Source organism: Peromyscus maniculatus, chromosome 5, assembly GCF_049852395.1.
Source record: "Peromyscus maniculatus bairdii isolate BWxNUB_F1_BW_parent chromosome 5, HU_Pman_BW_mat_3.1, whole genome shotgun sequence".
In the NCBI taxonomy this organism is placed as follows: domain Eukaryota; kingdom Metazoa; phylum Chordata; class Mammalia; order Rodentia; family Cricetidae; genus Peromyscus; species Peromyscus maniculatus.
The window spans coordinates 24656012-24673109 of record NC_134856.1 but is presented as its reverse complement, the minus strand read 5'-3'; the positions used below and the strand labels follow the sequence as shown (position 1 = coordinate 24673109).

The 17098-nt window shown below is 41.0% G+C and overlaps 1 protein-coding gene across 4 annotated transcripts in view; it reads left to right on the top strand.

Moving 5' to 3' along the window:
- Window positions 1-17098, top strand: part of Inpp4b (inositol polyphosphate-4-phosphatase type II B) — a 742657-nt gene that overhangs the window by 259290 nt on the left and 466269 nt on the right. The gene's annotated exons all lie outside the window — the stretch shown is intronic.

Genomic DNA, 17098 nt, shown 5'->3' with positions numbered 1-17098 from the left:
AGGGCAACTATAGGCTAAGCCTTAAGGGTAAAAGTCTGATGAGGGACTTCGGGTTGTTTGAGGGAAGGGGATATGTCTTCCCTGGTGGTGTGGGAGCTGATGAGTAGTAACAGAGAAACCGGGCCTGGAATGAAATGAAAGGGTTGAGGAAAAGTCATTAACAACTAGGTTGTGCATGCTACAACTGTGCTCGGAATAGTGAAACGTGCTTAGAGTTGGTCTGAGGTCCACAGAATCATTTGGTTAGCATGCAGTCGTGGCGAGATGAGTTAGATTGTTTAATACATTTGTTTTCTTCATCATTTAATTGTAGTTTAAAATGGCTTAATCATTTGGAACCTTCTGGTTGATAGGATCACTATGAAGTTCTGAACTCCAATCTGCTTCCATGAAGCTTGAAGTGTAATGAACCCTCATCCTACTCAGAGGAACTCAGTTTTCCAAAGTTCCATTGTGTGTTTTAACCTTCCCCCTCAAATTATATTCCTTTGAGAAATGTTATTCCTATTACTTCCTAATGAAAAAAATTGGCAATAAAATATCACTTAATTATTTTTTGTACTGTGTTAAAAATTTTCAGTGACTATAAGAACAAGCATAATAAGAGGTCTAAGTTAATTTTCAAATGAGTGTTTGGGGAGCAAAACAAAAAAGAAGATAACGATGCTCCTGGGATGTGATTGTTTAGCAGGAGAATGTATTATTAATGCTATTGGAAATCAGTTCATTATTTGATATGAGACAAAACACATAAAGAAGCAATATTGGCGTCCTTCCTTGTTTCATGGACACTGAAAAATGATGTGGCTTTTAAAGTTTATATTGTGTTTTTTCTCTAAGGAGAAACAAGCTGTGTTTTCTTCGTTTTATATCTAAAATTGCTGTGGCTTCTTTTAGGGGAGGGGAGGGGTGCATAAGAGTTCTTACATCCAACTATTAAACCAAAACGGTGAAGGATGATGGGAGGAAAGAAAAAGAATATTGATTTTTTATGTCATTATTTCCAACATATGGGAATTTATTTGAGAGGTGACATTTGTGAAACATGTATTGTGTGAGTGGTGTGTGTATGTGTGTGTGTGTGTGTGTGTGTGTGTGTGTGTGTGTGTGTGTGTGTGTGTGACTGTGAGGGCAAATGGCTCTGATCCCTGAATCATTTATCACTAGGGGATGAAGCATCTTTCATATTTCATGCAGATTGTTTTATGTCAAAGTTTTCCAGAAAATAGAGTATGTACTCAGTGACAATTAACATAAATATTGATGTGATTTTGAAATTAATCTGCACACAATATAATCATACTTTGAGTTACCTATATCTCAGAGAATTTTTATGACCAGAGAAAGAAAGAGAGAAAGAAGGCAGTCACCAATATTGTAACAGTATGGTTTTAGAGATGAGACCTGTCATTGACTGAATTCCAGTCTTGGCTTCTTTCCCTAGTTCCCTCATCTATAAAACAGGCGTGATAACAATGTCCATTTCCTGTTGTATGCACCCACTAGTGCCATGTTTCTAAAGCCTGAGGGACACTTTGGTGCACAGTACTATGGGGTGCTGATAACAAAGGTACCTCCACCTCCCCTCCATGAAGTTGGAGCCCTTTGAACATATGAAGAACATACTCTTTTTAGGATAGTTTGCAGTGTTAATATTTTGCATAGTCCTTTGGTAATCATTTTTAAATAACTGGCCCAAACTATGTGATCTTTTTTTGGTTGTTAGGTACTAACAGTATCCCCAAAATTTCTACTTTTTAAAAATGTGTACTGTGTGTTATGACTTTCATCTAGCAATGTTTATATGTAGAAATTGTCCCTGCTGTGATGTTAATAACTGCACAGGGCATAGCTAAGAAATTACATATATCCTCCAGGAGGCCATTGAATTGAACAATGGCCAGGATTATCCTTGCCTTTTCCAGATATGAGGTCAAAATTGAGGTAGATAAAGAAAATTACAATTTTCCAGTACCTTTTTGCCATTCATGACCACTTCAAATTTGTAAGATAAGATAGTGTATGTATGTCTAATCTTCTCCATTCATACCCATATATAGACTAAAAAAATAAAAAAATAAACACGATCTCCTTAAATCACCCACTAACCTGATCTCTCATTTATCTAAAAACAACAAATAAAAGTCACACATTCAGTTTGCTTTTAAGTTGTAATGTCAGCAAAACTATTACATCTGAAGAGTCAGATCTTCAGAGCTGCATTAATAATCCTGTAATCATCATGCTACCTTAGCCCTAGGCCTGTAAATTATTTCTCTGACCTACCTATTGTTGCTCACTAAAAGTTAAAAGTATGTTCATATGATACTTCTCCAATTGAGAAGCGATTCCACCTCTGTCCTGAGCAGTACTCATAGGTGTCCTGATGTATGTCCATCATGTCCCAGCTTCCCCTGTAGCTGTTCAGTGCCTCTCTGATTGTCCAGGGCTCTGCTCCTAACATATCAGAAATGAGAAAAATGCTCACCCACCTCTTCAGGTTTCCTGTTGTTTTTTTAAACTGTCACTGTTCTAAGTTGGATATTTGAGAGGAAAAGAACCATTCAGTGTTCACTTTTCAGTAACTTGTGGAATATTACTTTAACTATGTAAATGTATGTTACCTTCATTTATGTTGTGGAATAGTACTTTAACTATGTAAAGGTATGTTACATTTATTTATGTTGTGGAATATTACTTTAGCTATGTAAATGTATGTTACATTCATTTATGTTGTGGAATATTACTTTAACTATGTAAATGTATGTTACCTTCATTTATGTTGTGGAATATTACTTTAGCTATGTAAAAGTGTGTTACTTTTGTTTATGTTACAGAATATTACTTTAACTATGTAAAGGTATGTTACATTTATTTATGCTGCATTTGTTTAACAATGTAAAGATATGATGCTTTGTCTCCCTAAGGCACCTGACTGGTCTAATAAAAACCTCAAAAATCAATAGCTAGGCAGAGGAGATATAAGCAAGGCTTGCAGGCAGAGAGAATGAGTAGAAAGAGGAATCTAGGCTCAAGAGAAAGGGAGAGAGAACAGGGAGAGAGGGAGGGAGATGTCTGGGTCCAGGCAGCCTGGCAGCCACCAGCTAGCCAGACATGGAGTAGACATAAAGATAAAAAAAGAAAGATAAAAAAGCCCTGAGGCAAAACATGGAGAAGATAAACAGGATAAAATAAATTATAAGAGTTATCCAGAAACAAGCCTAGACTAAGGCTGAGCATTCACAGCTGATACTAAGTCTCCATGTCATGATTTGGGGCTAGTTACTGGCCCAAAAGACAGCCTGCTACAACCTGTGGGGAAGCCTCACGTGGCATTAAGTAGCAATGAAGGGGTGGGCACTAATGAAGGGAGAAGGAGGGAGTCTTTCTCTTATCTTTCATTTAGTTGCTGCTTCAGCTTTTGTTCCTTCTTCTCCTTCTCCTGCTTCTGCTCCTGCTTCTCCTTCTCCTTCCCCTTCCTCTTCTTCCTCCTGCTCCTCCTCCTCCTCCCCTCCTCCCCTCCTCCTCCTTTTTCATTTCTAATGGGGTTTCACTATGTAGCCTAGGCTAGCCTGGAACACACCATGTGCCCTGGGTAACTTGCTACTCCTGCTCATCCAGCCTCATCCTCCTGCACTGGGGTTGCCCTCTACTGCTTGTTCATTTTCATTTCTAAACCCTGTTTGCATACACAGGGTAAAGGAAAAGGGTCCATGCCAGCAAGCTGACCCCTGTACCAGCCAAGCATTCAGGTAGCTCTTTGGCAGACTTGGAACCTTGGAGAGTCACCAGAAGATGGAGGTTCAGGTCTTACAAAGGTGGAAGCTGGGAATCAAGTTGGAAATGGGAAAAAGCTAAAAATAACTTGGTTAAGTCAAACTTGCTCTGTTGCCCTAGAATTTTGTCCAGTGGAAATAAAGGTGTAGGAGGAGAAGGAGGAGGAGGAAGAGAAGGAAAAGAAGGAGGAGGAGGGGGAGAAGGAAAAGAAGAAGGAAGAGGAGGAGTAGGAGTAGGAGGAGGAGAGAAGTAAGGAAAGAAAGAAACAACAGAAAATGGAAAAAGTCTTCAGAACCGAATGAGAACAGGAAGGAAAACTGTAGAGAGGACAAGAGGCAGCTCAGACTCACAGCCCTTCCCAGTGCAGCTCTTGATGCTGACCCTATGATGGGAGCCAAGCTCCGTTCCAAGGCACACATCTGGTGGAGATGAACCTTGTGGAGGGGTTTTTATCTTTAATATGCTTGTTGGAGGCACACAGGGTCTTAAAGACATTTGTGCTATAATTGCAGGAGGATGGAGCATGGCTCCTGGGTATCTCAGTGTTTATTCTCAGTATGGTTGTTCCTTTTCAGGAGGATAAATAAATGAGCAGCAATAATGAAAACATCTTACAGTATGCAGTGACCTGTAGTTGGAAGGACTTGAGAATTTAAGGCAAGCCTTGGAATCATCTGGGGAATGTGTGTTTTTTCCAGTATCTGTGAGTCTAATTCACTGTTGTTAGAGGTATGAAAATAAAGGTTAGAATAAGCTCACTCATTTCAGCATATATTCATCCAATCTGTTAGTGTTAACTGAAATGAAAGAGGTATTTTTCTCTCTTTCTTTCTAACTTTTGTGGAGAAAGGCTAAGCCATCCTGCTCCTTCGCCAACATCATGCCCCAAAGCAGGACTGGGACTGGAATTCTAGGCTGAAGACTAACTCTCCCCACCTGCTGGCAGCCTCTTCAGGAAGGACTAAATGACTATGTGCAGTCACTGATGGGCAGCTTTGTTCCTGGGGCATTCTTTCTTTCAAGGCTGTTTTACCCTTGGACCTAGGCTGTTCTCCCTGCCTCCCAGCTGACCCGCAGCTGAATGGACCCAAATGTGCTCAGAGAATTACCCTTTTCCTCCAATAACTACATTCTAGGGTATAGATCATTGCTTTTTAACAGGGACTTTTAACAGGGACTGGAGCCTGAACACATGAGCTCCTGAGACACAGTGGAAATGAATGGACATGTGTCTTCCCATCTTCCTTATATTTAAATATTGGAATGTGCAGAATCAGACGCCTGAGTGTGAAATGATGGCATCTGGGTGCATGATCCCTGAGATTAACAGGCTCTAACAGTCAGCCCCAGTGATTATTAAAGTGAGGCTCTGAGAATTGTCTTTATTTGACATAAATTCCAATGGAAATCAGAGGCAAAAGGAACTTCATCTATCTCTCTACCTCTCTGTCTACCTATAACATATCTATCTATTATATTAATAGGGTGCATGGGGTGGTCAGGGGAGATGGGTTAAGCATTTGCTTCACAAGTGTGAGGAACTGAGTTTGGATCCTAAGAGCCCTTGTAAAAAGCCAAGTATGATGGCACATACATATAATCCCAGTGATGGTAAGCTAGGTCATAGAGGCTGAGGGATACTTGGAGCTCACTGTCCAGCTAAAACTTGGTCAAGGTCTGGGCTAATGAGAGATCCTATCTTATGCAAAAGATGGAAGGCCCCTGAAGAATGACACCTGAGATTGACCTCTGGCCTCCACGTGCACACATGTGCATGCACACACCAGTGTGTATACTCCCAGCCACATACACACATGCATGCTCACACACACAAAGTGTGTGTAATTTTGTAAATAAGACTGATGTTCTGTGCACCCACAAAATGATATTTAAGAGATTGGCAACTGTTCTTAACTCCTCCTCTCTGCAGAGCCCCACTATACATGCCAGAGAAGCTTCATAAAGAAAAGGGTTGTGTCTAAATATAGTTCTTTCCTTTTGTGGCTTTATAATACTGGAATTGTTACAATATTCTCTTTAAACTCAGTTTCTTGTCAAATGAAATCATTCCTGTGTGAATCTTCTTTCTCCGACTGTGATTTTATCTCTCCTACAGAATGCTAGAATTCTCTTCAGGGTGTCCCAATAATGCCTGATGTATCTATCGAAGCAGACTCCCCTGTTGTCCCTCCATTTATGCCCCTCTTGCCTAGACACCGATGTGCCTGGGTTGTTGAGTACAGACTGCCTCCTCTTTTTTCTCCATCTGATTCCATCCACGAGGGAAATGCCATCTTTCTTATTCTTCATATTATTCCTCTGCTCAGCCTCCACATCTCCATTTCTGTGGCTATTACCCTAGTGGAGATTATTATCACCATGTACCCAAAATAATGTAATAGATTCCTACAGCCGTCAATATCTCCCATAACTTTCACTTTCACGCCTTCATTTTGTGTTGCACCGTCTACTGCCTATGTTGTCTCTTGATGAAACAGTCCTTAAATTAGTCTCCTTGAGACCAAATGAAGGCCATACTGAGTGTGCCTGCCAGGCATGAGTACAGCCCAGAATGCTCACTACTAGGCCAACCAGGCTCTGGCAATCATTACATGTTCTTTGAAGTTTCTTCACATTTAATTTAGTTGTGTGTCTCCGGCAAGAATACTGAAAAGTGAGGCTGTAACCTCAATGTGTGATATCGGAAGGGACTCCAAACTCATTCATTTCATTAACTGAAAACGTTATCTTTGTTCTCTTGGTGAAGGCAGTTTAAAGGCCATTTCAGCCAAGTTTCTCTATTGCAAACATCCTATGTTTCCTTATTCATGTAAATATCTCATGGAGAATAACTTGAATGTTTCTTTACCTTGTTATATATTATAATGTTGCTGGTAATTTACGTCATAACCCAGGATGACTTATGCCTGAAACAGTTATTACTGCAATGACTGACAATAGTAATTTTATGGTTTTTGTGCATGTGTTGTGTGTTTATATGTACATGTGTGGGAGGTATGTATACTCATACATGTGCATACAAAGGGCAGAGGACAGCATCTTATGTCCTCTGTCACTCTCTGTTTTATCCCTTGAGACAAATTCTCTCACTGAACACAGAGCTCACTGTGCTAAGTCTCAGCCATCTTCCTGTCTCTATACCACCAACACCACTGTTACCCAGTGCTGGGGCTATATGTGTGCACAGCCCCACACTGCTTTTCTCACAGTGATGTGGAGCTCCAAATTCAAGTCCCAATGCTTGTGAAGCACTGTTATATGCCAAACCGTATTCCCCAGTTCAGTAATTTTCTTTTCTCATCACTCCTTAATCTATGGACACTAGTTAAAATTTTTAGTTAGTTAGAAGTAGAAAAATTCCCCCTCCTTTTTTTATCCATCATTTTTCTTTGTGAATATTTATGGATGCTGTAATGACTGCAATCCATTGAAATCCCTGGTTTGTTCAGTGCCCCAGGAGTGACCTTTGGGATGGGGCTTCATGTTAGCTGTGAATATAGGAAGATTTTTGTTTTTTTGCTTTTTATTCTTTATTTTTCATCACCTTTTTTTTCTGGCACAGAATTGAAGCCAATCTTCTACTGTAGCTGTCTTTTGTTGAAGGATATTTAGAAATCAGAGTTTAGATATTAGGTGGGCTCATAGGTACTTGGGATTCACAATATCTGTCATCTAGTAATTATGAAGATGTTAAGCTGATGAAGAACAAAGACAGAGAAACTGGTTCAGACTGAGACGTTTCGGGAAATGAGATAACCACATCTACATGCGTTTCTTTCATTTAATTTTACTTTTTAATTAGCATACAAAGGAGCAGGTTTCCCAATGGAATTTCATAGACATTGTTTTTCATTGACCCCCCTCACTCCTCCCAGAGCTCCCTGGCCCCTGTCCCACTCTAAGTTTTCCCTCTTCAACATTCCCTATTTCACTTTCATATCTGTGTTACATCACCCTTCTCAGTAACTTCTTCCTTACAAACTCTTTTCCTCTCTGGTTCTAGTTCCCTGGCCTCTGTCCACACTCAGTTCCACATAGATATACATATGAAAACTAAGATCTGCAAATGAGAGGTATATGGTGTTTCTGTTTTTATTTTCCTGGAAGTTTTATTCACCTTTCTTTACAATTGAGTAAAATTCTACATTTTCATTATCTCATCTGCTGGTGGGTATTACCCTGGTTCCATAGCCTTGTCATCATGCATAAAGCAGTAATTAATGTGGATACTTGTTGTGGAATATTAGTTTAAGATATGTTGTGTTATGTTTGTTTATGCTGTGGAACATTTGTTTAATCTTGCAAAGATGTGTTGCATTCTTTTATGTTGCATTTGTTTAACTCTGTGAAGCTGTGTTACTTTGCCTGCCTAAAACACCTAATTGGTCTAATAAAGAGCTGAATGGCCAATAGCTAAGCAGGAGAGGGAGGGTGGGGCTGCCAGACAGAGCGAATAAGCAGGAGAAATCCAGGCTCAAGGAGAGGGAGGAGTAAGAAAAGGAGAAAGAGAAGAGGATGCCAGGGGCCAGCCATGCAGCCACATAGCTAACAATGGAGTAAGAAGGAAAGAAAGATATTTAGAATAAAGTAAAGTAAAAAGCCCAGAGGCAAAATGTAATTAAAAAGAAACAGGATAACTGAAGTTAGAAAAGCTGGTTAGAAACAAACCAAGCTAAGGTTGGGCATTCATAAGTAAGAATAAGTCTCAATGTACTTATTTGGGAGCTGGGTGGCAGGCCCCCAAAGAGTAAAAAACCAACTACAGAGGAGTAAGTATCTTTGTTGTAGGATATAGAATCCTTCAGGTAATGCCCAAGAGTGGTCTTGCAGGATCATGTAGAGATTCTGTTTTTAAAAAGTATTTATAACTAGTGTGGGTATATGATGTGTATATGTGGGTAGCCATGTGCCACAGTGCATGTTTTCAAGTTCTTCAGTTTAAAAAAATAATCTGAGTTTGGGGCAAGGTAATTAAAAAAGAAATGAGAATATATTTAGTTCCTAACTATTATTTATAATTTTTGGCTAGAATTATATGTATGCAAAGACTATAATTGGTTTCCTTTTGATAAGCATTTAGACATTTTATGCATACATTCTCAAGTTTTTGAAAATCTCCTTGGTATTTCCTTTTTTGCAATAAGGTTGGTTCAATATGGCACAGAGATAAGGAACATAAAATCCTTACAGATCACAGCATAGATCAGGCTTTGGAAAATGGCAGTCTCTGCCACATGCAGGGCTACTTTCTGCTGCATGCAGTTGTGAAATGGATAGCTGCAGCCAAAACTCTGTGGCTCATAAAGCTCACTTTATTTCTGTCCAATTTTTTCCTGGTTATTTTCTGACCCTAGTATGAAAGATGATATATACTGAAATAAGAAAGAGCCATAATTTTATATGTGAATATAAGATTTAAATTAAATATACTACTGATCAAAATTTATCTATGGACTGAATTTGAAAAATAGTTCACCAAAGTATATTACTAATTATATATTATTTAATATTATTTATAGTATATGCATCCATTGCACTTTCTTAATATGAATTGTGCCTTCATAGCTTCATTCCTATGTGATTCTAAAATCCACTCTGCTGAACTGTCTTCATCCAAAGCTCTAGTGAAGCAGAGCTGATCAAAACAACCTTCCAGTGAGAAGACAACTTTGCGTGCGGTCACACATTGTCGTTGCCCTAAAGCAAAGCTGGCTTAGGTGTTGTCTCTGTAATGCCATCATGGCCATGCTCCCATCTCACTCTCTTTCATCCACAAGCTGTGAGCTGCTCTTCATTTCACCCTTCTAACATGTCCTTTATTTGCTAACATGCCCCTGCATTTGCTCTTCTTCGGTCTGATCCCTCCTGTCTGTCTTCGCTCTCCTGGAGGGCTCCTCAGCTCCCACACTGTGATTTACTGTCTGTTGACATCATTCCCAAACCTGTGTCTCTGGATAACAAACCAGAGATGTCTGGGCTTCATCGGAATAGTTCAGTTCTCATTTCATCCTGTGCTGCCTTCAGCTTTTCCTATCCATTTTCCCCTCAATCAGCAAAATCCCTCACATACCCACCTCCCGAGTATCCCACCTGCTGGTCCCCATCCTTACTATTTTCTCCTAGTTTGTGTTTGCCAAGTTTTACTTCTTTCTTTGAGTTTGTGCTTCTTTACATCTGCCTACCAGACTACAAGCAGAAAAAACAAATGGATTGAAATGTTGACCTGAAAATAATATTCAAAAGGAGACCCTCTTCTTACATCTCAAGTCCTGCAGCAGTGGACTTCAATATTTGTCCTTAGCAACCTGCATTAGATCCCCCCAGGGTGCAAATTAAAAATGAAAACCGAATGTGAAGCCAGAATATGGCTCCATCAAACAATAACTCAATCCGTAATCCTTTCAATGGAAGAGAGCTCAAAGGCTCCATCCATTTACAGCAACATCATTGTGTGATTTTCATGTGCCCTAAAGTTTAATAATTGCTCTTTTATATATTTCTAAAGTGTTGAAGGGGCCATATATAGTCTTCCATGGTCTAATTCTTGCTAAAACTTCAGTTCCTGGACTAAATCTTAGTTTCTGATCATAAAACCCAAGATGTCTTTGCTTATATTTGCTTATTTCACTTCTTCATAATATATGCATTCTTTTTGTCTGGGATACCACTCCACTTTACTCCCTTCTTGCCCACAAGTAAATCTATCTAAAGCTATCATCACTCAGTTATCTGTGTTCCAAGACCTGCTGGCATCCCCATGTGATCAGCATGTCACCCATTCTGCATGACGAGTTCTCTTCCCTGAAAGCAGTCACCAAGTTTTGTCAGCATGATAGTCATCTACTTTACACCCAGGAAAGATCTGGCAAGTTAGCAGTATGTGTAGGAAGCTTGAAAAACAGTATGAATTTCACCCACTGTCTTTAGTTGCATGAAGACAGCCTGAATTATATTATGGTTTGAAGCAACAGCCACTGCTTGGTTTATAATGCTGTGGCAAAGTAGTTTGGTCTTGTATCAGTTGAGTGGCTCTTTTGATTCAAGTGTGCTCTCTTATACATCTGGTTCTGTTTCTTTTATTTTTATTTTATAATTAATTTAATTTTACACATCAGCCATGGATTCCCCTGTCCTCCCTCCTCCCACCTCCCAGGCTTTCCCCCCAATTCTCCCCCCATTCCCATCTCCTCCAAGGCAAGGACTCCCCCCTGGGGATTCAGCTTGGCCTGGTAGATTCAGTTGAGGCTGGTCCTGTTGCCTCCTCCCTACACCAAGCCTGAGCAAAATGTCTCCGCATAGGCCCTGGGTTCCAGAAAGCCAGCTCATGCACTAAGGACAGGCCCTGGTCCCACTGCCTGGGGTCCTCCTAAATAGTTCTAGCTAATCAACTGTCTCACTTATTCAGAAGGCCTGATCCAGATCCATGGGGTCTCCTCAGCTATTGGTTCATAGTTCATGCATTTCCACTAGTTTGGCTATTTGTCCCTGTGCTTTTTCCACTCATGGTCTCAATATCTCTTGCTCATATAATCCCTCCTCTCTCTCGATGATTGGACTCCTGGAGCTCCACCTGGGGCTTGGCCATGCATCTCTGCATCTGCTTCCATCAGTCATTGGATGAGAGTTTTATCATGACAGTTAGGGTGTTTGGCCATCAGATCACCAGAGTAGGTCAGCTCGGGCATTCTCTCGACCATTGCCAGTAGTCTATTGTGGAAGTATCTTCATGGATTTCTGGGGACCTCTCTAGCACTTTGCTTCTTCCTGTTCCCATAGGCTCTTCATTTATCATGGTCTCTCTTTCCATGTTCTCCCACTCTGTTCCTGATCCACCTGGGACCTCCCACTTCCCTAAGCTTTCTTTCCCCCCACCCTTGCCCTCCATTACTCCCCCCACAATGTCCAGGTTGCTCATGTAGATCTCATCCATTTCTCTGTCATTGGGTGATCCCTGTGTCTTTCTTAGGGTCCTCTTTACTAGGTAGCCTCCCTGGAGTTGTGAGTTGCAGTCTGGTTATCCTTTGTTTTACATCTAGTATCCACTTATGAGTGAGTACATACCATGTTTGTCTTTCTGAGTCTAGGTTACCTCACTCAGGATGATTTTTTCTAGTTCTGTCCATTTTCCTGCAAACCTCATGATGCTATTGTTTTTTCTCCATTGTGTATATGTACCACATTTTATTTATCCATTCTTCAGTTGAAGGGCATCTAGGTTGTTTCCAGGTTCTGGCTATTACAAATAATGCTGTGATGAACATAGTTGAGCAAGTGCTCTTGTGGTATGATTGAGCATTCCTTGGGTATATGCCCAAGAGTGGTATAGCTGGGTCTTGAGGGAGATTGATTCCCAATTTTCTAAGAAAGTGCCATATTGATTTCCAACGTGGTTGTACAAGTTTTAATTCCCACCAAAAATGTAGGAGTGTTCCCCTTGCTCTACATCCTCTCCAGCATATGCTGTCTTCAGTGTTTTTGATCTTAGCCATTCTGATGGGTATAAAAGTCATTTTGATTTGCATTTCCCTGATGATTAAGGATGTTGAACAATTCCTTAAATGTCTTTTAGTCATTTGAGCTAAACAGAGAATTCTCAACAGAAGAAGGTCAAATGGCTGTTTCTGTTTCTGATGATAGGCTTGTTGTTGTGTGGAGCAACAGAAACAGCTAGCCTATGATGCATAAATTTGAAGAGTAGCCCTAGGAAAACAGAAAAATCTGAGAAACATATGAGGAGAAGTTCACTGTTGTTGCTTTGAGACAGGATCTCACTATGTAGCTCTGGCTGTCCTGGAACTCACTATAAAAGCTAGGCTGGTCTGGAACTCACAGAGATCTGCCTGCTTCAGCATCACGAGTGCTGAGATTGAAGGCATGAGGTGGACATCTGTCTCGGGAGATGTTCTTTTGAGGCTTATTCTCAGAATTGACACAATTATGTCTGCTACTTTCTGTTAGCCAAGGTGAGGCTCAACACCACTCCAGATTCAAAGATCAGGAAAGACTTCATTAGTTGGCTGGAGTCATTGGACTACATTGTGGTCATTTTTTCTAATGCACTCCCTGGATCTAATGTATGTGAATGAAGGATTGATGTTTACAATGTAACTACAGGATGGATTCTCAATTGCCTATAAGCAGGCTGATTTTTTTGAATCATCAAACCATTCCAGGCCTGGATTTCATTGCTCCTTTGCCATTTCTCCTGTCTGAGCTCTCTTCACTCAGCCTGTTCTGGAGTCGGCCTTTCATCTGGTCAAGATGAATGCTGATAGTGATGTGGTCTTCAGTTAGTTGCTTGGATTGAGTTAAGTCGCAACAGGATGTTCTCAAGCTCAGCAAACTGAAGGCAGCAAGTGAACCAGAAGGCACATTGTTAGGAAGAGAGCCCATCACTTTCACATCCTTGAAATTCATCTCCCTTTCAGCTTTATTGTCTTAAAATTTTGACAATTTCCTGCCTCCATTCACTCATGTCAGTTGACCTATTTTCTTTTTAAAGTGCCATTCATCTTCCTGTCTGCTAGTGGAACTCTTTATTGCTAAACATCCCTTTCTGTAAAGGCTTCTTTGCTAACGGCACTGGGTGTGCTCTGACATGAAGCTTGCATGTTGAGTTTCCACATTCATTATTAGTGTTGGCACCCCCTTATTTTGATTTCCATGGTCAGCCTAGGACTTTAACTCCACTGACATTCTTAGTTTTCTCAACAGATCTTTGAAGGAAATAGAGCAAGACATAGTAGTTGCAGATAGCATGAGAAGTGAAAATAGTTTGCACATTAGTAAGTAGGCCTTTGGCTTTCTAGTCTAGGGATTTCCTTCCTTCCTCCTCCACCTCCTTCCTTCCTTCCTTCCTTCCTTCCTTCCTTCCTTCCTTCCTTCCTTCCTTCCTCCCTCCCTCCCTCCCTCCCTCCCTTCCTCCCTTCCTTCCTTCCTTCCTCCCTCTCTCCCTCCCTTCCTCCCTCCCCTCCCTCCCTCCCCTCCCTCCTCCCTTCCTTCCTCCCTCCCCTCCCTCCCTCCCTCCCCTCCCTCCTCCCTCCCTCCCTCCCTCCCTCCCTCCTCCCTTCCTTCCTTCCTTCCTTCCTCCCTCCCTCCCTCCCTCCCTCCCTCCCTTCCTTCCTTCCTTCCTTCCTCCCTCTCTCCCTCCCTTCCTCCCTCCCCTCCCTCCCTCCCCTCCCTCCTCCCTTCCTTCCTCCCTCCCTCCCTCCCTCCCTCCCTCCTCCCTTCCTTCCTTCCTTCCTCCTCCACCTCCTGTTTGTCTTCCTTCCTTCCTTCCTTCCTTCCTTCCTTCCTTCCTTCCTTCCTTCCTTCCTTCCTTGCTCCCTCCCTCCTCTCCCTCTCTCCCTCCCTCCCTCCCTCCCTCCCTTCCTCTCTCTCTCTCTCCTCTCTCTCTCTCTCTCTCTCTCTCTCTCTCTCTCTCTCTCCTCTCTCTCATGTTATTTTCTTTCCCTTACATAGCCTCTGATTTTCTTTCTCAAGGATTTTGAATTAAAGAAAAACCCCTAACACCACCCCTCCAAAACCTCCATCTTGTTTCCCTTTACACAAAAAGGATTTTATGTGAGTCTCAGAGGTGGATAGTTCTGCTTTCAAACAGCAGCAAGGATTTGTTCTCATCTCCAAGGGCACTCTGGTTACCTTACTTTCTTGCTCCTGGTCCCCTGAAGCCTGACATGCAATAGTGGCATTCATCAAGGGAAAAGAGCACTATAATTTACTCTGTGACCTGGCTCTCAGGGATGTAAGTGTGTGTTGCAACACTCAATGCATAAAGCTGTTGCCTGTGATACAGTCTGCCCAATAGAGAAATGGGATTTAGCTGCTTGTAATGAGAATTTGATGTGACTGGAAACTGAAGGGAAGTGTCTTTTTATTGAAGGTGCTGAGCCTCATAACAATCATTCAGTGGCAGGATTTGTTGTTTTTCACAGCACTTTTCAACTCTAAATCCTTTCAAAACCTTGTAAGACAATCTGTACACGCACACACACACACACACACACATGCACACGCACACGCACATGCACGCATGCACATACATGTACACGAACACGCACATGTATCAGCTCAGTAACTCCCCCACTCTGGACTCATAGAGCAAAAAGATGCAGTGATCCCTGATTCTGCTCCCTAAAAAAATGTCTTTTTTTATTCTCTAAGCTAAAGGTTTTCTCTTTCTTTCTTTCTTTCTTTCTTTCTTTCTTTCTTTCTTTCTTTCTTTCTTCCTTCCTTCCTTCCTTCCTTCCTTCTCTCTCTCTCTCTCTCTCTCTCTCTCTCTCTCTCTCTCTCTCTCTCTCTTTCTTTCTTTTTTTTTGTACAATAGAAATGCTCTCTCAGGAAATTTCATTTTTCTTCTCACATAGGAAACTCCTAAGTGAAAATGGAGGGGAGAAATAGAAGAAACGCAGACATGATGCTACAAACTTGAAATGTGCATAGATGCCTCAAAAATAAAAGATGTTTTCTACCTTCCACAAAACCTTTCTTACAGTATACATGTGCATGGACCCTTAGCTTTCCAGGCCTGGGAGAGCCTGGGTGCTGACCACATCTTGAGCTGCTGTCTGAACAGATGTTAGAAAGAAACTATTTCTTGCTCCATTCACAAATCAACTTTACCAAGGGTTGGGAAGATGCTCAGGAGGTAAGGCTCTCACTGGGTGAGTGTGAGGACCTGAGCTCGAGTCTTTAAAACCCATCTGAGAGCAGACACTGTAGCATTTGTATCTGTAATGCCAGCACTCCTATGAAGGGATGAGATGTGTGGACTGGAGAGTCCCCAGGTGTGTGTGGGCAGCTAGCCTGCCATAGGCAGACAAGGTGGCAGGCAAGGGCTGGCATCTAAAGTTATCCTCTGCATTCCACACATACACTGTGCCATGCACACACCTGTACATGTACACATGCGTGCACACATATACACAAACACCACACACACATACACACAGAGTTTTTTTTTAATTAAAAAAACAAAGTTTTGAGCACATTATTTAAGACTTCTTCAGTTTTTCCCCGTGTGCCTTACATCTCTATTGTGAATTGAGGTCTTAGAAGTATCTTTCCATAGTATCTCAAATTTCTTTACTTACTATAACTTATTTTTCCCTAACAGGAAATGTGCCCAGAAAAGTCAGTGAGTTGAGAATTGTATCTTTTTTTAAAAAATTGTCATTCAGTGAATAGGATAGCAAATATAGTTCTGATTTCTCACACCTTTCATAAATTATCATATATATATATTAATATTTGATAAAGTTTTGTCTTATCAAATACCTTTTTGGGGGTAATTTGTAATGCTCATCTGTAGGTTTGGCAATTACTCACCAAATTACTCAAATTTTCCAAAAGTATAATAATGATTTTTGTCAACTCTTTCAGATTTACTTTTTAAAAATCAACAATAACACCTATAGGTCTTCCAGTCTTTGGAAATACACCAAGTCCACAGCCACAGTTTTAATTTCTTTGTTTTCAGTTATCTATAGGCCCAAACTGTTAAATGGAAACATTCTAGAAATGAACACATGATAGATTGCAATAATGCCTATTGTATATTGATGTCATTGCTGTATTTTATCATTGTTATTAATTTCCTGCTACAAGTTAAACTAATTATAGCCGTGTGCGTGTGTGTGTGTGTGTGTGTGTGTGTGTGTGTGTGTGTGTGTGTGTCTGTGTCTGTGTCTGTGTCTGTGTCTGTGTCTGTGTTTGTGTAGGAAAAACAGCATCCATAGGGTTTGAGTCATGTAGTGGTTTGAAGCATATACTAGGGTCTAGGAACGCATCCTGAGGATGATAATGAGGTAATTCATCTTACCTTCCACAGTCAGGGCTTATGACCTTGTGTCCAAGAGTTCTTATGGCTGCAAAAGAGAGGGCACATTAAGGTGACTCTCCCCGGGGCTCTTCCAGTTCTGAGAACTAAAGCGTGCCAGACATTTCATTTATGTAGCCCCAACTGAGAAGGTCTCACTGAATAAACATATTATAAAGTTAGACAGGGAATGTTTGTTTTTTTCTTCCTGCTGTTTATATGCAGTGGCATCATGAGATGTGATGAACATGTGTCGCTGGGGGTCTCTAGGCAGTGACATGAACTGAGTGTCATCAGATCTGATCTATTCTTATTGTGAAAATCAAAACACATCAAACCCATGTTTACAAGTTAGAGGTAATAAAGACCCTAAAACTTCTCAGTGTGTAAGACAAGGGAGAAGATCTGGAGGTGACAGGGAAAGTCCCCAGCTTTCTTTGCTCATTGTTTTGGTGTGCTTTTGAAAGAATGCTCAACATCTGC